Below are 25,902 nucleotides of genomic sequence, written 5' to 3' on the forward strand. Positions count from 1 at the left end.
TCTTTGGGTACAAAAGAGTACAAGTAGCGACTGTACCCAAGAGGCACGACTACAGACAGGGGCTGACTCATAGTGAGCGGCTGATTTTAGGCTGGGCATCTTACTGCCTATGTGGAAAGTAACGGGAAACTACCGCATTACATTCCCAAGCACTACATGGTATGTCTCTGCATGGGAAAGATTCCAGAGGTAAAACTTTCCCTCATTCGGATCTACGGGAGGGGAACACATTGAGAGCAGAAATATTTGAAAGGAAGAAAGGGATATTGAAGGAAGGAAAGATAAGGACTGGAACATGGAATGTGAGGACACTACCGCAAGCAGGAAAGCTAGAGAACGCAAAACAGGAGATGAAAAGGAACAGATTAGATGCCCTCGGTTTCTCTGAAATGAGACTGGGAGAGAATGGTGAGATAGAAAGTGGAGATTATAAGCTCTTTTACTCAGGGGAAATAAAGAGTGGTGAAAACGGAGTAGCAATATTAATGGGGAAAAAGCTGAAAAATAAGCTAATGAAGGTACAATATATTGATGGAAGACTGATGATGATACGACTGAAGAGTAGTTCAAAAGATTTGGTGTTAATACAGGTATATATGCCAATAAACTAGCATAGAGGTGAGGAAGTGGAATAATGTCATGATAAAATACAAGAACTCATCTAGAAAGAAAATAGAAATTCCTGCATTATCATTATGGGGGACTGAAAGGCAGTGGTGGGTAAAGGAAGAGATGAAGATACGGTGGGAAAATTTGGATTAGGAACAAGAAATGAGAGACGTGACCGACTTATTAGTTTCTGTAAAGAAAATTCATTAACAGTACGTAACACGTTAATTGAACACCACAAAAGGAGACGTTATACATGGATATCAAATTTGAATAGGGAAAGATATCAGTTGGACTATATCCTGATACAAAAAAAAAGGTTTAGGAACTGTTTGAAGAATGCCAAAGCTTAACCAGGAGCGCATATAAATTCAGACCACAAACTAGTATTGGGAGAAATACAAGTGAAATTGAAAAAAAAGTCTGGAGAGGAAAAGCAAGGGAAAGACTAAACATAGAAAGACTCAAAGAGGTAGGAAAGGCATCAGATTTGGACAACAGATTTATGGAAAGATGAGAAAGAGGTAGTGGTGATATAAGTGTTAATGACAGATGGATAAAAATGAGGGAAGGACTCATGGACTCCGCCAAAGAAGTACTAGGAGTTAGAGTATCCTAAAGTACCAGTATAGAATGTATAACAAAAACATGTTGAAAAAGATGGAAGAGCAGAGAAAGTGGGAAAATGTAGAAACTGAAGAAGGCAAAAATTGATACAGGAATCTGAATAGTAATTTAAGGAGAGAAACTGAAAAAGGAAGGAAAAAAGGATGAATCAGAAATTCGACGAAATACAGAAAACGGAGAAAGAGGGAAAGTATAAAATGGTGTATAGACTGGCTAGTGATATAGGTTTTGAACGTAAGAGAAAGAGGTTCAAAATGGCTCTAAGCAGTATGGGACTTAACACCTGAGGTCATCAGTCTCCTAGAATTAGAATTACTTAAACCTAACTAACATAAGGACATTACACACATCCAAGCCCAAGGCAGGATTCGAACCTGAGACCATAGCGGTAGCGTGGTTCCAGACTGAAGTGACTAGAACCGCTCGGCCACACCAACCGGCTCAGTGGAACAAGCTGATGGATATTTTGAAGAGGAAAGGAGTAGATTGGAAAGAGACACGACTGATACAGAACCTATTTTTACACCAGAAACTAAGGATAACAATTGGAAATGAGCTGTCAGAAGGAAGAAGCATTGGACGACATGTTAGACAAGGTTGTTTCCTTTCCCCAATGTTGTTTAACGCATTCCTTAAAAGTCATTATTGCGAAAATCTTAGATGGGAAAAGGGGAATATGTATCAGCGGAATACGAACAAAATATATATGGTTTGCGGATGACATGTTATGATTGGCAGAAAGTAAACGGACGATGAATAAGATGCTGAAAGATCTGAATGAAGCTTGTTTGGAATATGGGATGTAAATAAACACAGCAAAAGCAAAGAGTATGGTCATCAGTACAAGACACAGGCTGTCCAATATTAAAATAGGACAATCTACCATTAGGCAAGTAAGTGCATCTAAATATCTTGGAAGCACAATAACTGAAGAATTGTCATAGAGGAGGAGGCATTCAACAGAAAGAGGAGACTCTTACGTGGCAAATTAGAAAAGCGTCTAAGGAAAAGTCCTGGCAAATGCTTTTTCTGGTGTGTGGTACTGTATGGGGCAGGAACAAGGACGCTGAGACGAGAGGATGAACAAAGATTACAATCATTATATGGATGTGGAGGAGAATGGAGAGGATAAGCTGGATGGAAAGAGTGAGTAATGGAAGAGTATTTGAAAGGGTTGGTGAGAGAAGATGTCTGCTGTAGGTAGTATGAGAAAGGAAAAAAGAACTAGCTTGGACATTTATTGAGACGGGAGTGCCTGCTAGTAGATGCTTTGGAAGGATTGGTTTGTGGGAGAAGACTGAGAGGAAGAAGGAGACGCAAGAAGATAGACGACATAAAGGGAAGAGGAAATTATGCAGACCTGAAGAGGATGGCAGACGACTGGACAGCGTGGAGAACTACCATGTGGAAACCTGCTTTTTGGCAAAACACAGATGACTCAAACGTATTTCGACACCTATGTGTTATATTCAATGGCTCGTGTTTTGTTTCTGTAAAATATAATACAAGAAGGTTGTGTGGTTTTCAACTTTAGCCTAACAATAGTGCTAATTGCTCTAATTTCTGGCCTGATTCTGATGAATATGTTCAGATTGGCCAGCTTATATGCGTTTTTGGATTGACACAACGTCTTTTCTAATTTAACGAATCAATATCTAGACAGCAACAGTAGTGTATTTTCTGCAACTTGATTTAGAGTTGTATTGTACATCCAAGCTTTGTTCCTTTATTTGTTATAAGTATTGTTTCTCAAAGATTTTTCTCTTCATTCTCACATGGCAACATTTTTTTTTTCATGCACAAAAATGAGATAGAGGACAGCCAACGTCCTCATACTCGTAGACGAATGTTGTGTTACTGCTAAACTTCATGTTGTGTGCGCAAGCTTGCAGTGCCAGGTGAGACTGAAGTAAAAAGTTATGAAAAACAGTGTATATAGTTCATATTTACAAATACATGAAGTTAGGAGGCACAGAACAAAGGAGGACGTAAATACAAAACATCCATAACATTTGATCTCTGTAGAAGAAAACAACAATAATTAATGTTGAAAAAAAGAATCTTTTTACGTCAAGTTTGTAGATAACATTCTGTACTTCAAACAAATAAAAGCATGGTAACCTGTACACTCCGAGCATTAAAATTAATGCGATTTCACGTGAACAACCATAAAATTACAAACAGTGCGCCTGTTAAGTTATTTAAATCTAAATCGGATAACAAATAATTTTTTATTATAATCCACACATATTACAGATCTCTCTCTCTGTGTGTGTGTGTGTGTGTGTGTGTGTGCGTGTTGGTTCATGTTCCACATCTCTTCGTAAATCAGTACCCTAACAGAGGGGTGAGGGTGCGGTTGAAAAGGAAGCTTAACATGTGACGTGTGAACTCACAGATTTTATTCATCCAGCGTTTGATAACGAGAGCTCTTAACGACTTGCAACAAACTTTACACGTAATTTCAAGCCATTAAGAAACATTTTCTTGCTGCCAACCCCCACGAGATGATGAAAAAAAAAAACGTTTATCGCTTATCACTTACCACATGTTGTAATTTATTAGCTTTTCACTACTGACAGTGTTCGCGACACACTTTGCAGGCAGTATGCTCATATAGAACTGAGTGTAACACCAAAATTATATCATTGTACGTAACATAGTTCAGGAGATATGACGTCATAAACAAACAAATGCGTGAAATCTGCCGTATCATGCATGACGTTTAAATTTATTACTTCTTTGCTGTTGAATCTATTCGCAATAAATTTCGCAGACAGTAGCCCAATATATCGCTGAGCTTAATTACCCTATTATATCATTGGACGACACAAACGTTAGGAGATATGATGTCTTAAATAGTGAGATGCCTCGTGCCTGATGCTTAAATTTGTTGCTTCGTTGCTACTAATTCCTTTCGCAAGACATTTTACAAACAGTATCCACATATGCTGCTGAATGTACATAAAACATTGTAGCACTATACGATACATAGTTCAGGAAACATGACGTCATAAACATTGAGCACAAGATAAGACGCTGTGTGGCATGGACCTGGACATAAAGTTACAAATAAATAGCCGGCCGGGGTGGCCGAGCGGTTCTAGGCCCTTCAGTCTGGAACTGCGCTGCTGTTACAGTCGTAGGTTCGAACCCTGCCTCGGGCATGGACGTGATGGTGTCCTTAGGCTAGTTAGGTTTAAGTAGTCCTAAGTTGTAGATGACTGATGACCTCAGATGTAAAGTCCCATAGTGCTCATAGCCAAACAAGTACCTCGGCAACACCGGGTTTCTCTCCGAGTATATTACATAAATAAAACGAACCCCACTGAATATATCACATACTGTATATCGAGATATGTTTCAGTACAGATTAAAAAAAGAAAACGCTTTAAAGCTCAGACACTATCGTTGTAGTGGATAAAAGGGGACCTTTTGTACAAAAATTTTCGAGGCGGGTGTTGAATTTTACTTATTCCTCTTGTATTCCAATAAGCTTTATTTGTTGCTTTCCAGCTTAACTGCAACCCATTCCAAAGCCACAATCCTCAATGTTAAGAAACAAAACGCAGAACTCAATGAACGATTAAACAGATGGTATGTCACCTGAACAAGAAGCATCTGTCAATCCTGCTACGAACAGGTAACTGAATATCGTTTCCAGCATTTTGTGTGCGTGTTGGAAGATTGTGGAATTGAAATCTGTTGCAATTAAGTAGGAAATAAGTGTTTTACGACCCTTGATGCTCATGTAGCATATTAATTACCTTCCAGGCAGTACTGATAATAATCTGACTCTTGGCAGATGATGCAGTTACCTAGACGTACAATGTACCACCTGAAAATGGTGGACAAATATGCAGTTATCATGATAGGTATTCAGTGTGGTATAGGAACGGGAAAATTGCTTTAACCCTTCTGAAACGTGAAATGGTGTGTCTAATATAACCCCAACTCCTAGTCTCGCACGACTGCAAAATCAGCGAGTCATAGTCGACATTCCTCAATGTAGCAGTTTGTAGGGGTATAAAATCAGAGACCATAGGGGTACAGTCTAGGTAAAGCTGGTGATAGACATCGCTTCACTGTTAGGACATTGGGGAAATTCAGTCAGTCTACATATGAGAGTCCCTAGAGAACTCTCGTGTGACACATGCCAAATAGCAATGACACTGCATATGAAACAAAGAAGCGCAGCACTATTGATCGAAGTTTAATTTAACCAATGAAAGGGCGTCACGAAAATTCTCAAAAACACAAGCTTGCAGGCCCTTGAAGATAAATGGCAACAAAAAAGATAACTCCTGTTTACAAAGATTCGAGCACCTCTGACACCGCTAGGTATTGTTTCCACAAGTATACTGCACACAACATTACACTTACAACACGAGCAGATTCAGCCCAGCAGTTATTCTTCCAGTGGCCATTACGTGAATGGAAGATACTCTGCGGTAAAGTGGGAAGTACTTTCATGGACTGACCGAAATTCAGAATGATCTTACTAACTCAAACAATGCTCTCGTCGATCTTTCTTCTTGTCTGTCTGTCAACGTTCAAGTGGTAGAAATGCCTCTAAGCACTAAGGAACTTAACATCTGAGGTGATCAGTCCCCTAGTCTTAGAACTACTTAAACCTAACTAACCTAAGGATATGACACACATACATGCCCGAGGCAGGACTCCAACCTCCGACCGCAGCAGTGCGGTTCCGGACTGAAGCGCCTAGAACCACTCAGCCACAGAGGCCAGCGCCTGTGAAGGACAAGAGACTGAAACTGAGCTATGGAACTTTTCAAACAATAAATCTACAAACGGTTATGAGTTTGCTTATGTTGTATAAGTACATTAGAGGCATTCACAGTGAGCACCATAGAAATGCCCTACTACTATGATGTTGCTTAGTTGCTAAAGCTCTGCTCCTAACATTTCTTGAACATTTTTGCACACAGAATAGAACAATTACATATGTACTGGCCCAGTTTCCCTAATCACCAAAAATCGTAAGCTTCTCAAATATATCTCGGAATTTGACGACTTTTTCAGCACTTTTGGAAAAATTTACCAGTACACAAATAATTATTCTACTATATTGTTTCTTAGTATCACGCATGTAAACGAGGGGTAAAACCATGAATTTCCTTGGATTTCCTCATTATTTCACATTTTTGTACCTACTTTTAGAAGGAAAATATATAGAATCACCATTCTTCACATCCTCAAAGAAATTACAATGAAATGAATACCCCTAGCTGCATACAGGCGTTGATATACGTCGACGGAGACAGTTGAAACTGTGTGCCCTGACTTGGACTCGAACTCGGAATCTCCTTCTTACATGGCAGACGCTCTATCCATTTGAGCCACCGGGGACACAGAGGATAGTGCGACTGCAGGGACTTATCTCTGGCACGCCTCCTGTGAGACCAACTTTCTCAACTTACTGTCCCGCACTATATTAATAATGCTCCTGCGTGGTCACCGATGGTAACTGTTTTTTCGGAGCCTCACCGGCCGTTTGACCATCCTCTTATGTGCGGATGCACAAACAGTGCCCGAACTCTTACGGGAATCGGCAAAAAGCCGCGAGTAATGAGTATAATGGGCAGGGGCACTATCAATATAGTGCAGGATAATAAGTTGGGAATGTGGGCCTCATGGGAGGCGTGCCACAGATAAGTCCCTGCAGTCGCAGTATCCTCTGTGTCCTCGATGGTTCGGATAGATAGATAGATAGAGCGTCTGCCATGTAAGCAGGAGATCCCAGGTTCGAGTCCTGGTCGGGGCACACATTTTCAACTGTCCCCATTGACGTATATCAACGCATTTATGCAGCTAGGAGTATTCATTTCATTGTAATTTCATTCTAACGAGCTGCATGGTCACCGACGTTATCTGTTCCTTCGGACATGTCAGAAAGAACAGATACCAACCTCGTATATACATATACTCAAAGAAATTCACAGACAGGATGTAAAGAGACGTAAACGACGGTAATAATCATGAAACTATTGTGAACTGATGTCTTTTCATGTTGTTTGTATACACTTGGCTAAATTTCTACGGTACCCACACGTTACTCTTATTTCCTGGTATCCCATACAACATCCTTTACATATATTACGATGTCCATCTTATTCGTGTATACCTCTATGACGTTCTTCAATAATTTTTTGCCATAAACTATGTACACTGCCTTAAGTTCATTCAAATATTACAAAATTCTTAAACTAGAAATTCAGTATCACTATCATTATTTCTGAACTTCTTCATTCGTTTGTATCTCAGTTTAATACGTATTCAAAAAACTGATAATTCCTGTTATGTATTAGGTTTAGGTATCTGCCTCAAAAAATATCTGTAAACTCGTTATTAATCTTCATGCAAAATATCTCTGTATACCTAGTGTTCAAGTATTTACAACCGATAATGTCATATAAAATATTTATCTATAGCTAATGTTTTTAAACACATTAGAGGTTCTGGTGCTACCTGAGATTCTTCACTAGTACGTTCATTTATTTAGAAAAAAACATTTAAGAATGAAATATAAAATCGTCCAGTGTGGCATGCCACACAATGTAAATATTTTTCTGTATAAATGGACAACGACCGAAAACCTACATAACTTTATATAGTTGAAGACACCATAAAGAATATATTTGATAATTGTGAATTATATTCTTCATTTTTTTAAAGAAGAAAAGATTTCAGGATACAGTGATGATGAAGAATACAGTGAAGATGAAAAACATTTGACTAGGAAATGCCCTTATGGTAATGTATCTATTTTATTATCCAAAATGCACCTTTTATCATCATGTGGACTCAGTGTTTTTTATTTACCTCAACTGTATAAATTTTATGCTTAATGCATCATATCAAATTTGCATTTCTACAATGTTCTGTATTGTTGAGAAATCAATTTTTATAGTATTCTAGGCGTATTTCATTTTTAACAACACACTTCATGTCTTCATTTGGTTTTTTCTCTTCCTTTCCATGAAACCTGTAAGCTTAAATTTTTGCTCTTAAACCACAAAACTCTTCCACTAGTTTCCCATTACATTCATCTTTTATCTTGTCTAAAACTTTCTTCTTTACTTGTGGTACATTGTAGATATTCTCAGTTGGGTAGTCACTTGCATCAAAGTGTCAATCATCATCTTCATGTCTTCACAAACAATTTTGTGTGTATATTATGTGTATAGCAATCAGTATCTTGATAGCACAAGTCAATATTTTCTCCATATTTTAGTTTCATCGCTCTACAGCAATGCATCAATTCTTTAGATAATTCAAAAATACCTATGCCAATACACTTAGGTTTTCTGAATGTGATTTTTGTCTTTGGCATATGGGCAGGATCAAGATTTCCATTGAAGAGTGTTCTCACATTGAAGTTTGGTTTTGCTACAGGTTCATCACATTTATCTACATTGGAAACTTATGGTGTATCCACTCTCCATTGTCTTACCACACACATATCCATCAGTTTGTAGAAATCTTTCTCAAAATCATTCTTCACTTTAATTCTCATTTCAATTTTCAAGTCTGTGTATTCCTTCCACCAATAAGATTAATTTTTAAGACTATGTATTTTTATTACCATCTTTCTAAGATAGAGATGCTGTTTAAGATTTTTGTAGTGAAAAACGTAATTGTGTTTGTCATATTGTGTTGTCAACAGATTTCTTTCTTTAGTTCCTGGCACAGCCGTAATCTTTGGAGCTAATGGTAAATCTTTAGCAAAGTATGCAATTCTTCAGATATTCTAGATCTACTTCATATGTGTATCCAACTTGAGAAGTGTCTGGCACCTCACTTTTTTCTTAGACTCGATACAATCTGGATAATCCCATTCACATTTACCATGTGGTAAATATTTAGTCCTAGCGTAGCCATACAGATTGTCTGCATAGAAATATAGTGGATAGTTTGAAATTTTTAAACATTAATTTTCCTGATATTTATTGTTGCGGATGTCTTAAGGATTGTAATGAAATCATGTAGGAAGGTGATCTTAATGTAATTTTTACATGGTCTTCAAGTGCTGGAGATTTTATTCTAAGATGTCCTGATTACGATGGTGATGTTGAAATAAAAAATTCTTTTCAAAAAGAGGTTAAAGTTATAGTAGATTCTATGGAAATTAGAGAGCCCATTGTTAAGTATGAGTATAATGTTAAACTTGAATGATAAGTAATTATACAGAAAGATCCAGAATTTTCAATATATTCCTATGAGTTACAAACTATGGAAGTGGCGGGATTATGTGGGAAGAATTATTTTGAGTATCATAAATAGCTACATCTCTGTAGAATTTGACTTGCAATATTCTGTTTTTGTGGTTTTTCAGACTAATCACAAAAATAACGAGGTGATTGATTCATCACTGTATGATCACATAAATCAGCACACAGTATATTTGAAAAAATGGAAGAAATGAGGCATTTCCTCATGCAATATGGAATGTAGATCCACCATACAATTATCTCAAAGTTTCTGGTACCTTTTTGTGTCTATTCGCCCAAGTAGCCGATAGATGAACAGAATCAGGTTATCACCCCAGATCTAAACCAACTCAACACCAATTCATTTTCAATACAGGAAGAGTAATCTAATTTCACATTTGCATAAAAAATTTGTAAGGTTGACCATTACTGTGGTCAGTAAGTGTCGATCCACTAGCAGAAATAATTTTATGTAATGGGAAGTCGTAGCTAAAGTAAATGATACGTGACAAATAAACTGTTTCCAGCTGTATGTGAACCTATATTTACAGGAACAGGCCGGCCGGTGTGGCCGAGCGGGTTTAGGCGCTATAGTCTAGAACCGCTCGACCGCTACGGTGGCAGGCTCGAATCCTGCCTCGGGCATGGATGTGTGTGATGTTCCGGAAGCAGACTATCAGTCAAATATTGATACCTTTGTAATAGAAGATTCGCATGGGTCATTCTTGTAACCGCCAGCTGCACGGACAGTCTTCGATTCACGCAGGATTGATTTCGCTTTGCCTCAGTTCAGCTGACGGACATAAAACACAAGGACAAGAAAGAGGAAATCTATTCTTACGGTTTACAGAAATTAATAGAAGCACAAAAGACATATCATTTGTCCTAATTAATAAATGTTTCTGAAACGGGAACAATATGAATGTACTGTAGTCCACATTTTGTGGCACTACACTATGTTCTATGGTTAAGACATTGAAAGACGGTTAATACGGTTAGGAAGGCTGGATTCGGCAAGAGAACTAGGTACACCGCAAGACACTCGTCCATTGGCAGAAGTACTGTCGGACGGATAATGAAGGGAAACGACGTTGAAAATTGGTTTAGGCGTGATGCAGAGAAATTGCTCGCCTGCAGCCAGGCTGGGAAAAGCAACAACGAGAGCGAAAACGGCCCCGTGAAAGGCAGGCCGGCATTTGTCTTCGAGAAGAAACTATGTTGGCCGCAGCGACCGAAACTATTTTGTAGGAACCACGACGGATTCTTTAGTAACACAAATGAGACAGAAGCTTGTTAGTGCGCTGAAAGGGAGCACGAGAAGCAGCTTATTTCGTATTCCTTTGTTCTACTGCACAGGCTGTATTCCTCCTGTTTCATATAATCTTCCTTCGCCTGCGGAGAAAAATAGGCTTTTTTTATGTCAAAGAAAGCTTGCTTTATATTTCTGCTCTTCTTTTTTGTGCACTTGTGACCCATTTTGCGACGATGCTTGTAAGATTCATAAATTCCTCTTATACATCTAAATGCATCCTCAGAAAGCCTTTGTGAAGTGCATCGCAGAGGGTACTTCCTGTTGAACCAATTATTAGAGCTTTCTTTTTCGTTCTGTTCAATACGAAGCGCTGGGAGATGACTGTTCAAACGGTTCTGTGAGCACTGAGATTAATCTATGCCTGTCCTTGCGTTACCTACGAGAGTGATATGTACCGGTTTTCAGTACATCCTTGTATTCATTACTGAAGCTAGTTCTAGAAACTTTGTAAGTAGGCTTTCTCGGTAGAGTTTACAATATCTTAAAATGGCTGCCGGTTCAGTTTCTACAACATCTCCGTGACAAAGTCTTGCACTACACAGACCTCTGACCATTCATGCTGCCCTTCCCTGTATATGCTCAATACACACTTCTTAGTACTATTTGGTATGAGTGCCACACTGTAGAGAAATATTCTCGAACACTTCGCTTTATCTAAGACTGAAACTTTGTTATCGTTCCATTTCACATCCATACAGCTTGTTACGTCCAGGTTTTGTACGAATTTACCGATTCCAGTTATGACTCGTTAATATTGTTGTTGTAAGATGCTACATGTCTTAGTGTTAAGAAATGTAAAGTTTACATCTCTGAACATTTAAATTAAGTTTCCAAATTTTACGCGACTTTGAAATCATATCGAAATCTGACTGAATATTTGTGCAACATTGTTTTGGTAGTACTTCATTGCAGATCACTTTATCATCTGCGAAGAGTCGAAGGTCAGCGTCAGTATTGTCTGAAAAAGGCCTTAATATTCAATATGAACAGCAGTGGTACTACACGCTTCCCCTGGGGCACACCTGAAGTTACTCCCACGGATTTTGTTGATGACTCTCCGTCCCAGGTTACATACTGTAATTCTACTAATAAGGAATCCTTTCATCAGTCACAGAATTTGTTTGATTCCTCACGCTATCATGATTTCGATTATAAGCGTAGGTGTGATACTGAATTAAATATTTGTTTTGGAAATCAGTTAATACTGCGTTTTTATGGCTATATTGATCGATGGCTTCCAGGATGTCAAGCGAGGAAATTACAAACTGTCCGTGATTCATGCAGGCTGGCGTTGAGGAGATCAATCCGTTCGAGATACCTCATTACCAATGAGCTCAGTCTATTACCTAAGATGCTACAAGAAATGGTGATCAAGGATCATATAGTCACAACGTCTTTGGGTTTTCTGAGAGATACCCTGATATGGCAGTCGTTTAAGACTGCTCCCACTACCTTTAGACGACCAAACGTTTATTCATTCAGTATTTTCCTATCTATATCCCTATGCTTCGTTTAGACCTATTATGTTGTAGTCTCTGTTTAAAGTCTCTTTAGAGTTACTGTTTACCATCGAGTGTCCCAACCACAATCAATGGTTCTATGAATGTACCTATCTGTGCAGTCTATTGTCAATTATACTTCTAAACCTAAGACAGTTCTTCTACATTCTCCTTCCTGAACTAAATGCTTCGAGTACCGTACTGAGCTAAGACACTACTGCTTCTTCATCTAGTTTCACTGAATCCGCTTTTAGTTTGTGTGTATGTGCCTTGAATGTTTTGCTGTGGCCCACTACGATTTCCTGGCCTGTGCCAACCTCTTCATCTCAGAGTAGCGCTCGTAACCTATGCCCTCAATTATCTGCTGGATGTATTACAATCTCTGTCCCCCTCTATAGCTTTTGCCCTCTACAGCTCCGTCTAGTACCATGGAAGTCATTCCCTCATGTCGTAACAGATGTCCTATCAACCTAACGCTTCTTCTTGTCAGTGTTTTCCTCATATTAATTTCTGATTCAGTGCAGAACCTCCTCATTCCTTACCTTATCAGTCCACCTAATTTTCAACATTCGTCTGTAGCATCACATCTCAAATGCTTCGATTCTCTTCTGTTCTGGTTTTCCCACAGTCCGTGTTTCACTGCTGTACTCCAGACGTACATTTCCAGAAATTTCTTCCGCAAATTAGGGCCTATGTTTGTTACTTCTCTTGGCCAGGAATACCCTTTTTGCCATTGTTAGTCAGCTTTTGATGCCCTCCTTACTCTGTTCGTCATTGGTTGTTTTACTGCCAAGGTAGCAGAATTCCTTAACTTCGTCTACTTCGTGACCATCAATCCTGACGTTAAGTTTCTCGCTGGTCTCATTTCTGGTACTTGTCATTTCTTTCGTCTTTCTTCGATTTACCCTCAATCCTCATTCTGTACTCATTAGTCTGTTTATTCCATTCAACATCTATTGTAATTTTCTTCACTTTCACTCAGGATAGAAATGTCGTTAGCGAATCTTATCAGTCATATCTTATTCACCCTGAATTTTAATTCCACTACTGAACCTTTCATTTGTTTCCATCATTGCTTCTTCCATGTACAGAATGAACAGTAGGGGCGAAAGCTTACATCCCTCTCTGACGCCTTGTTATGCGGGCACTTGGTTCTTTGTCGTCCACTCTTATTATTCTCTCTTGACTCTTTTACATGTCTCTTCCTACAGCACATGTATATACATATTACATGTCTCTTCCTATAGCTTCCCTGTTTCTTTCTCAGAATTTCGAACATCTTGCACATTTTACACTGTCGAGCGCTTCTTCCAGGGAGACAGATCCGACGAATGTGTCTTGATTTTTCTTTAGTCTTGCTTCCATTATCAACCGCGATGCCAGTATTTCCACTATCGTGCCTTTACCTTTTCTAAAGCCAAACTGATCGACATCTAGCACATCCTCAATTTTCTTTTCCGTTCTTCTGTGTATTATTCTTGTTCAGAGAAACTGAGGGATACAGAAAACGGATCACGAATAAAATAAATAGGTTGTGCACGGAAGATAAGGCGAAGTGGCTTCGTGAAGAATGTAAAGCAATCGAAAAGGACTTGACTATCGGTAGGACTGACCTAGCAAATAGAAAAGTCAAAACAACCTTCGGTAAAATTAATGGCACGTGTGGTAACACTAATAGTAGAATAGGAATTCGAGAGACAGCGGGATGATGGAAAGAGTACATCGTGGGTCTCAATGAGGGGGAGAACTTGTCTTATGAGGTAACAGAAGAAGAAACAATAGTCGACAGGGAAGAGAAAGGGAATTCAATGTTAGAGTCAGAATTTAAAAGGGCTTTGGACGACTTAAGATGAAAAAGACAGAAGTGATCGATAATATTCCATCGCTATTTCTAAAATAATTGGGGGAATTGGTAACAGAGCAACTATTCACGTTGGTGTGTGGAATTATGAGACTGGCGATGTACCGGTAAAACGCCATCCGCTCATTACTGAAGGTAGAAAGAGCCGACAAGTGGGAAAATCATTGCACAATCAGCTTAACAGCTCATGCCTTCTAGTTGCTGACAAGAATGATGTACGGAAGAATGGAAAAGAAAACTGAGGATCTGTTAGATGCATTCATGTCCAAAGGAGCGTTACGTCGTTCTCCTTAATAACAATGGCACTGCAATATATGGTATTCATTTTCCGATACCAGGCTCGACCTACAGTGAAAATATCCTCCCATGTATGAGAATTATATGATGTGTGTACGGATAGAGTTTGTGGCGCTAAAACGATCACATTTGGATGTTTGGGTCTGGTCGTGAGTCGTGCACGGATAGCCAAAGTGGTTAAGGAGACCGCTCGGGTAAAACGGGAAGACCGAGTTCGAGATCCATTCCGACACAAAGTTACATTCTCGCCATTCCGTTATACAACTGACAGTTATTCGTATTCGTGACTGCGAATACATTTCACGGAAGTCACAAAGTTGGTACGACATTCCATACGTTCGCGCTTTCTTCATCAAGCGGCAGCACGGAACTATGTTTTCAGAAGTCAAGGAGCTTAGTATCTGCCTGGGTGCCTGCATTTACTGCTTTATGTGTGTCGTGGACGAACAGAGCAAGCTGGCTTTCACACAATCACTATTTTCAGAACCAATGTTGATTCCTAATGAGGACTTTTGCATGGGGGCTTAATTAAAATATTACTGCAGATATTTTTTTAGTAGCTGTGTGTCCGATTACGCAAGTCTCGTAAACGGCTGGCCCTGACTAGTATTATTACGCAATCTGACTGCATGAAACAACAACAAAGAATGAAATGAAAATTTCAGTTAATACAATTAATTAATTAAGTCCCCAGCAACTATAAAACCTACGAAACCAACAAAGCACAAGTGTAGCTGTTCTGTATGTGGTAGTATGACTCAACGCACATCTGGCACGGTTCTTCTTCAACAAGACATGAATTTTTCAATACCAATTATACTGACGTGATAAAAGAAAATTAGAAATACTATAATTGTGCAAGAAAACCAAAATTACACTCTAATACAAGAACACAAGCCAGATGCTTTGTTGACTGAACCTGTAATGACACATTATTCAGGACACTGAAAGAATAAAAGAGCATAGTGTTGTATTACCTTCATATATATTGACGAAAAGCACTCAGATCATTACAATATCTCCATTGGAATAACATCTGCTATCTCTCCCATCAAATAACTGCATAAACATGGAACAAGACTCTCCACTACCACATCTCACTCCAACTTCACGACAAGCAGTGTCCACCACAACTTCTCGGCAAGAACTGCTTGCCGCTACGTCTCAATAATCACTGCCAGTGGAGGCGGCGGAACAATACTCTCTGGCGCGATCTCTGGCGCTGTGGCTCAGTGTAGCCACCTTTCATATGCACCTCTACCACGGGCTAGAATTTGATGGTATTTTTGCCAGCATTGGTGGTGAAAATACCAGCAAATTCGTCAAAAAAAAAATACAGACAAAAATAAAAGATAATATTAATACGTAAATATCGTATAACTAGATAAAATTTTGGCTTTGCACTGACCTTACAATAGCCTAATACATAAAATACAGTATGGAATACAAATTTTTTCATACATATGACTTTACATAATAGTTTACACAAATATCATGTGGTTAAACAGTTCAATCAATAGCGTCAGCAATGACGAATATGTACAGGTAAGAGTCTCATAACTTTTCACAAACAGTAATTCACAAAAAATCAGTTTATACAAATTTTCACATAAATCCTTTCCATAGTTCAAGAAACAAGTAGTTGACAGTTCCAGCAGTAGCACCCAGCAATGTTGAATAGGTGCTACAGCAACAAGTGACATCATCTCAGTAGAAGCAGTCCATCAGTGGCACCCAGCAATGTCGAGTAGGTGCAGACACCATCAGGTGATATCATTTCAGTAGAAGCAGTCCATCAGTGGCACCCAGCAGTGTGGAGTAGGTGCAGACACCATCAGGTGACATCATTTCAGTAGAAGCAGTCCATCAATGGCACACAGCATTGTGGAGTAGGTGCAGACTCCAACAGGTGACATCATTTCAGTAGAAGCAGTCCATCAATGACACCCAGCATTGTGGAACAGGTGCAGACAGCATCAGGTGACATCATTTCAGTAAAAGCAGTCCATCAGTGGCACCCAGCATTGTTGAGTAGGTGTAGACAGCATCAGGTGACATCATTTCAGTAGAAGCAGTCCATCAATGGCATCCAGCAATGTTGAGTAGGTGCAGACAGCAGTCCATAATATTCACTATCACTGATCACACTGTTCATCAGCAGAAATTAAACATGCCCTAGTGGCACCAATCATGTAGAAAAAGTACAAATAACAGTCCATAATATTTACTATCACTGATCACACAGTTCATCAGCAGAAATTAAACATTTCTAAGTGTCACACATCATGTTGAAAAGTGCAGGTGACAGTTCATAATATTCACCATCACTGATCACACTGTTCATCAGCAGAAATTAAACATGTCCTAGTGGCACCAATCATGTAGAAAAAGTACAAGTAACAGTCCATAATATTTACTATCACTGATCACACAGTTCATCAGCAGAAATTAAACATTTCTAAGTGTCACACATCATGTTGAAAAGTGCAGGTAACAGTTCATAATATTCACCATCACTACTCAGACAGTTCAAGCATGTACAATAGTTTGAATACACATAGAAATGCTTTTACACTAAACATACAAATCATAACAAATACACAAAGGATGTCAGATAATTGTCATATTAACTATTACAAATACACAAACATCAGTAAACCTATAATATTTATGGGTGTCAGTGCAAGCCACTACAAACAAATAAAATAATATTTAGGAGATAGGTGGGTAGGATTAGGAAAGGAAAACACACAAAACACACTCACTCATCTTTCATCCACATTAAGTACTACTGTGTAATTGAATAGTGTTAACTGTGTAATTGCAATTCTGTCAAAATTTGATGTTCATCATGTGTATCAAGTGGTAGTGGCAGCAATGTATAACAGTCAATAATAGTTAAGTCAACGTCATAGTCATCATGTCAAGACCAATGTTTGCCAAGCCAGATCAAAATGTACGGTTGCTGAACAACTGTCAGTGTGCCAAGATATGCAATACTTCCTCTCTCCAAAAAAAAAAGTACATACTGCTTAGTGATTTAACAAAATGTGTGTGTAGACAATCTTCTTTCTACTTGAGTGTTCTAATCTGCCATCTTCATCCTCCTTGTTCCATATAGACCAACAAAAAAAAATATGCTCCTCACTTACTTTACCTCTTATCCACCAAAACTCCAATAATCATTAGCATCACATCAATAATGCCTCTTATGTCGATACATATAAATCTTATCATCAATATCATAATCTCAATAATACCTCAATAGTACCTCTTCAATAAGTCGATACATATAAACCTTAATACATATAAACCTTATTACCAATATCATTTCACTTCCATAACAACTCTTTCCTCTAGTCAGTCTCCTCGAACAAGTACAGATAAAATCCTAATGCAAACCGCCACATCCCATACAATCCGAAGGCACATTGTCAACACACAACCTCTGTGTAATCCATCTGAGCCAAAATCTTCTACTCATTATGAATTATAAACAAAGAAATGCATACATGACCTCTAACAGACTTAGTTCGAATAGCTCTCAGTAATTAAGTACGATTACGGAGTGTGAATGATCATAATATTTCACAGTGTGTACACCACTTCAAGAATTATGGCAAACAGAAGCAAACATGTGGAGTATTTCTTGTGTCAAGTGTCACTTCCTATTTCAGTTGCTCACAAAAAATGCAGTGTAATAACTGTCAATGGTCTAAACCTAGTTTTGGTATGTCATGTCGTTAGCTTCCTTCCTATTAGCATACATTTATACAGCTTCCATAAAACCTCCAGCTCATGTGACTTCTATGAAGTTTCTTGTACTAATGTTGTTCGTCGAATTATAGCAGTTCATCTTCTTATCTTAAAAATATAAGGCACTTAGCGTAAGCAAAACAAGCAATAGCGAGTAAATATACCAGTAGAGAACAGAATGTCAACAAGTGGATGCAGCACAATTCTTACAACGAGGCTCTGCCAAGCGAACAATCTGTAACCTATGCTATAGTGTAACCTAAACTCTATGTTCATACACAGTATATCAGCATTTCTATATACCAAATTAAAGAATAGTTATGACAACAAGCAGACATGTATAAATATGCAATCCATACGCATAGCAGTAAACATATATCTTACATACTAAACAGGTCATTAGCATCATATCAGCATAAGCAAATAAATGTTCATATGTCATCTTAATAAGTAAACATGAAGGCGCAAGCAGATAAATCACAAAGTATAACATACATAATCACAGTCAGCACAATTAATCAGGTGACGATTATAATTTAAATAAATAAGCACAGCAGGCACATAATTAAAAAATATGACATCAGTGAAAAAGCATAGCAGCCAAGCGATGCATAGTATACACAAGTTAGAACTCAGTTCATTAATAATCATTGTCAAAATCAGTTAACGTGCGCAAGCACGTCGCTTCACAAGTAAATTCATAGAACATGAAATTTAGCACAAAGTATGAATCACGTAATCGCGAGCAGCAAATTACGTCTAAAGTACGTACCTAAGTGGAAATATGTTACCTGAAAAATAAACTTAATTAATAATTACCTTTTTAGTTTATTACTTTCTTCTTCGAAATGACATTTTTCCAGAAATTTTCTCGATAGAAAGTCGTCTTAACGTCGGACACGCACAGAATTTACCTGAAGTTCTTAAATATTTTATAGAACCGTATCCTGAAAAATACTGAATGTTAATAACATAATTCATCAAGTCACTATAGCTTTATACCGAATTTAATCGGAGAAGTTAGACTGTGTATTTGTTTACGGCTGTCAGTGCATTCGCACTGAGCGCTCGATCAGCTGTAGGCGCGTGACGTAGAAAGCAATTGTTTGCGGTCAACGACTGCCTTGTGCGGCGCGCAGACTTCACTGTTGCTTTGAGTATGTGCCGCCGCGCCGCCAAAACACAGCGCGGTATCCTTGTATTCTCTGCATGTTTACGTAAACTGTTGGTTTCGCAAAAGTATGTCATTCCACAAAAATTTTAACGTTAGATATATGATGTATTCCCTTAGAGCGTCGTCATTTAAGAGTTTCTACTTCAACAGTGTTATCATGAATAATTTTGCGAATTCTATATGGGCCGTTATAAAGCAGAAAAAATTTGCGACACAAGCCTTTTCCTATGTGAGACAAACGATGAGACTTAATTAACACTTTCTGACCAACTGACAAGATTTTTAAACGACCAGGACGCTTAGCTGATTTCTCTCTTCTAGCAGCCGCAGATGTAATATTTCGTAGAGCCAGGTTGACAATTTCAGAATGCCGCAGTTTCCGTGTAGGCGGAAAAGGAACGATTTCAGAAATGCGATTTGTCGGTGCTTTGTTTTTTAATATCAGTAAAGGCGGTAAAGAAGTTGAATCATTAGGGAGTTCATTCAGAATGTTTTGAAAAATATGAAGATACTGATCCCACGTTCTGTGATTCTGATGACAATAAAGACGACATAATTTATTGATTTCCTTCATCCATCTCTCTGAAGCGTTAGATTGGGGGTGAAAAAGTGAAATGAAAATTGGTTTAATTTTACGACGCTGTAGAGTACGAAGCCAAATTTTAGAACGAAACTGTGATCCATTATCTGATATAACCTTATCAACATGACCCACTTCCTTAAGAAAATGGTTAATGAAAGCATTGGATACTGAACGAGCTGTTGCTTTGCGTAAAGGTGTAAAACACACATATTTTGATGTCAACTCCACTGCTACGAAAATGTACGCAAAACCATTAGTAGAACGAACCACTGGACCGAACAAATCAACTGCAGCCATCTCCTTTAATTTCGCTGGAATGATAGGAAACAACGGTGCTCTGTGAGAAACTGTTGGTGGCTTAGCCTTTTGACATAATTTGCATTTGGCCAGTACAGATCGAATACGTTTTTCCATATTATTGAAGTAGCAATTTTCTCGTAATTTATGAAAGCATTTTCTGGGACCAAAGTGTGCATAACTGAAATGTGTATACCAAATCAGCTTAGTAACCCACTCATCAGGAATACAAACTAACCAAACAGAGTTGTCGACCGATTTTCGTTTAAAAAGATTGTCATTGCGAATTAAATAATGCTGCCTAATCGCTACGCTTTCCTTTCTCCTCCACTTCTCCTTAATGCCCTTCCAGATTGGATCCTTATTTTGCTCCTTAGCGATGTCCTGGAGCGAAGACGAAATAAAGTTCTCAAACGCAACACCTTGAATATACATCAAACAATAATTGTTTTCCTTGCAGTCCTCTTCAGCACTTTGTTTCAAACCCACAGGTGCACGTGATAAAGCATCAGCAACAATATTTGAAGAACCCTGTATGTAAACAATACTAAAATCAAATTCCTGTAGGTACAACGCCCCTCGTGACAATCTGCCAAGAGTTAATTTTGTCGACATAAGAAATTCCAGAGCTCGATGATCGGTGTAAACCTTAGTATGTCTGCCAAACAAAAATGTGCGAAATTTTGTAAAAGCCCAAACAACCGCCAAAGCTTCAAGTTCCGTAATCGAATAATTCTTTTCTGATTTAGAGAGAACACGACTTCCAAATGCAATAGTCTTTTGTACTACAACGCCGTTTTCCTCTATCTCTTGAAATAAATGTGCACCTAGGCCTTTGTATGATGAGTCCGTCGCCAAACAAAAATCTTTGGATAAATCTGGATGTGAAAGAAGTGGAGCAGCAACTAAAGCATCACGAAGTTGTTCAAATTCTGACTGAGCTTCCTCATCCCAACACCAATTAGATTTCTTTCCAGATCACATAAACGAGGTGTGGCCAAATTGTCCAATCTAACAAAGCGTCTAAGAAAATTACAGACACCAAGGAAACTACGAACATCACGTTTTGTGGTAGGAACAGCATAATTACGAATAGCGTCAAGTTTTTCTGGATCAGGAAGAATACCTTCTGTAGAAATAATGTGACCGAGAAATTTCACCTGTGAACGACCAAATTCAGATTTCTCCAAGTTCACAGTAACGCCAACTCTTGCAAAGATACGTAACAATGAATCCAAAATTTTGTTGTGTTCACTCCAAGAATGTTTAGAAATAAGAATGTCGTCAACATATGAAGTAATATTGTCACGAAGATAAACAGGTAAAATTTCATTTAAGCTACGAATGAATGCTGCTGAAGATACAGTAAGTCCAAACGGTAATTTCCGAAACTGGTAACAGTTACCAAAGGCTAAAAAGGCAGTATATTTTCTACAATCAGGGTGGAGTTCTATTTGCCAAAAACTTGCGCGCATATCAATCGTGGATAAAACATTAATTCCATGAAAATGTTGAAGAAGTTCATCTAAATTTTGTGGACAGTCAGTTTCAGGAATGATGATATTATTTATCTGTCTGGAATCCAGAACCAAACGAATTGACCCATCCTTTTTAAGAACAACGTGTAATGGGCTAGTATAAGGACTGACTGCAGGCTCAATAATGCCCTGATCTAACATGTACTGAAGTTCATTCTTAACCTTGTCTCTGTAAGCCAAAGGAATAGCGTACGTTTTCCCGCGAAATGGTGTGTGTTCTTTTACTTTAAATAAATATTGTAAGCCTTGTATAGTTCCTGTGTGATGACTAAATACTGTAGCATGTGAAGTCAAAATGTGGTGCAGCTCTTCTCTTGCAACGTCATCTGGCACTTCAGCTTTCTTAACCTTTTCATTAATTAATTCTTCGCTATTAATTATATCATCCATCGCGTCACTGTATCTATTGTCATTGTCATGAATAAACATACTGTCGTCATAATGCTCAACGAAAACATCAGAAGTAAGAAACCTTAAACATTTTGTATTTGACTCAGATCTTGTTAAACACTCGAAAAATTTCAAACATTTCGGCATTCCGGCAACAGTCAAATTCACGCTTCCTTCTTTAAAGTTCAAAATTGCCTTATGTGCGTTAAGAAACTCCATACCTAATATAATTTGTGTACTGAGTAATGGAACAATAATAAAATTAGCAGAAAATTCGTATCCTTGACAATTGAAATTTAGGTTGGTCTGTTGTTTAACTTCTACACCTTTTCCAGAAATCGCTCCTCGAATTGTAGTTTTAGAAATAGGTAACACAGGACAGGCAATAGTTCTTTCACATATACGAAAAACTGATTCACTAATGACATTCAACGGGCTCCCAGAATCTAAAACTGCAGTGAACTTATTCTTACCCACACATACTTCAATAACAGGATGTAAAAATGCGTCTACATTATTTTCCTTTTCGTTTAACAAAATGTCTCTCATGTCTTCCAGGCGTACGTAGTGTAAAGCCGTAGTGTCATTACTTTCTGAACCGTCTATATTGCTGCCAGAAGCCGAAGCTGCTAGTCATTGTCGATTGTTTGCGTCACGTCTTTGATTATTCGCGTCATTTCGCGGATCCATTTCTACGATTTGCACTTGTCTCTCTGAAGTTCTGTCACGTGGAGGATGCCAATTAGGTCCCTCCTGTCTGTTAGATACAAATTCTTGGTTGTGTCTGTTAATAAAATTTCTGTTTTCCTGTCTGTCTGCATAACTACTTGTTGTATAATTTCGACTGTCACTTCTGAAATTATTGTTGTATCTACTAGCCTGATTACTTCTGCAGTAAGAATTTCTATTACTGTTTGAATAATTTCTGTCTTGATAATACCGATTACTGTTTCCGTATGATTGAACATTCCGGTACGAATTACCGTTATTATAATTGTCTGTGTAATTTCTGTTAGAACGTCTGTTATTGTCATAGGGCTGGTATCTATTGTCCTGTCTGTTACGTCTGTCATTCTCAACATTACCCATATAACGCCCGTTCCGATCACTATCCCTTTTCTGTGAAAATCTACTGTAATTACTGTTATTGAAAAAGTTACAAGAAGTTCCGTCGTCGTTGTCATACTCAAGTTCTTGCTACAAAGTCTTAAAAGTCTCAATGTCGTCTTTACATCTTCCGGCTAAAGCAATTTGTCTTTTGGATTGTGGCAGCTTAGTTAAACAAATGCGAATTAATTCCGTCGGGCTATAAGGGTTGGAAAGGAACTGATTCTTTCGAATCATGTCTTCAAGATATTCCGCTGGCGTGCGGAACTCAGACTGTTTGAAATTACGCTGCATAATAAGACTGTGTTTGACTCTGTCTTGCGTGTTTTCGGACCAATATGCCGATAGAAATGCATGATAAAAATCATTCAGATTATTACAATCTCTAATGAGTGCCCGCATCCGCGTCGCCGGTTCGTTTTCTAAATATCCACACATAAATTCCAGTTTGTGACTTAGTGGCCAATTTGGTGGAAGTGCGTACATAAATTGATCTAACCATGCACATGGATGTATGTCATTCTTAGAATTGCGGAAGATCTTAAATTTCCGAACAGTCAAAAAGTGTTTATAGTCAAAGTTTTCGCCTCGTGGCGACAAAGACCTACCGCGTCTGTTCCAGTCACAATGACGATTATTGTTAAATTCACGCGCCTGGCGCTCTCTTGTTGCATCCCGTACACGAAACAAATTACTTTCTTCAAACCCCTCTGCTACCTGTGATTCTAAATTTCTTCTGCTATCTTTTCCTACGATTTCGCCTTCAATTTGCTTGACTTGCTTTCGTAATGCCTCAACTTCCCTTTTAACGCGTTCACTAATTTTTCCCTGATTTTCAACATGCTTATTTATGTTCTGGTACTCTTCGGTTTCTGCAAATGGCAATGGTGCTGTATCATCTGAATCTCTGTCCCCATTTAAACTAAGATTTGTCAATTTATCTGAAATCTCCTCCACTCTTTCCGATAAGTCACCTATTTGTTCTTTCTGTTTATTTACGTCTTCCGTAAGTGTCGCGACTCGGGTTTCGGTATGGTCACATTTAGTAGTTAACTGTTCACACTGTTGTGTTAGGTTATTTAATCTGTCATCTGGTACGGATTCCTCGATTCTTTCAAGTATTTCTTCCTTATCGTGTGCACATTGTAAATTTAATTCTGAAAATATCTGTACTATCACGCGATCTCTTTCCTCCTGTTCTCTATCCTGTTCCCTTTGTCTAATCTCTACTGCAATTAATCTATTATTGTGAGAATTCAAAATCGGTTGTACTTCTTCTCTGATTTCTTTCTTTAATTCATCTTTCATATTTTTGAAACATGTCCCTATTCGTGAATCTAACCGTGTTTCCAAAGTTCCCATCTCTGTTTTTAATTCTGATCCAAACCGTGTTTCCATTGTTCCCATCTGTGATCCAAGTAAGTCTAACCGTGTTTCCTTTGTTCCCATCTGTGTTTTTAATTCAGATCGAAAATTTAATATTGCACTCATCAACTGCTCCATATTAACTTGTTCGAGATTCCTTTCGCCCCTAACATTTCCCACAAAACCAGCTTCCTTCGTCATGGCTGTAAAGCTGTCTGTGTTCGATACTATTCCAGAATCTTCTATCGTTACTCTCGTATTCTGTGAATTTTCTGATTGAGAAAAACCTTGAACTGGTTCCGGACTGTCTTCCCGACTTATTAAATTGTTTTCAACTCCATTATTCATGATACTGTTGTCCTGTGTTGGCGAGTTCGCCATGTCAACAATTTCGTCATTCTGACTATCCATCATTTTCGCCTTTTTCATCGATCGCGTAATAATTTGCAAAACATACAAAATTCGTCACAATACGAAAATTACGGAGAATTTAAAATGTTATCACCAACAATACCATTCACACGATATGCTTCCCTCAAACACGATTAACGAACAATTGAAATAATTGCACTAAATTATCAAACCCGTAGACAAGACAACAAAAAATAAATAAATTTTGAAAAATACCATTAGAAGAATACCAATTACCAAATCTACACATGCAATATAGACTACAATTACTAACTAAAATTACTACAACAATACTACGGTCTACTATTTTTACAATCAGAAGATTCCAAGGGACGGTCCGAAGCAGCGGTCGCCACGTGCATGGGGGCTTAATTAAAATATTACTGCAGATATTTTTTTAGTAGCTGTGTGTCCGATTACGCAAGTCTCGTAAACGGCTGGCCCTGACTAGTATTATTACGCAATCTGACTGCATGAAACAACAACAAAGAATGAAATGAAAATTTCAGTTAATACAATTAATTAATTAAGTCCCCAGCAACTATAAAACCTACGAAACCAACAAAGCACAAGTGTAGCTGTTCTGTATGTGGTAGTATGACTCAACGCACATCTGGCACGGTTCTTCTTCAACAAGACAAGAATTTTTCAATACCAATTATACTGACATGATAAAAGAAAATTAGAAATACTATAATTGTGCAAGAAAACCAAAATTACACTCTAATACAAGAACACAAGCCAGATGCTTTGTTGACTGAACCTGTAATGACACATTATTCAGGACACTGAAAGAATAAAAGAACATAGTGTTGTATTACCTTCATATATATTGACGAAAAGCA

Source organism: Schistocerca cancellata, chromosome 7, assembly GCF_023864275.1.
Source record: "Schistocerca cancellata isolate TAMUIC-IGC-003103 chromosome 7, iqSchCanc2.1, whole genome shotgun sequence".
NCBI classification, from domain to species: domain Eukaryota; kingdom Metazoa; phylum Arthropoda; class Insecta; order Orthoptera; family Acrididae; genus Schistocerca; species Schistocerca cancellata.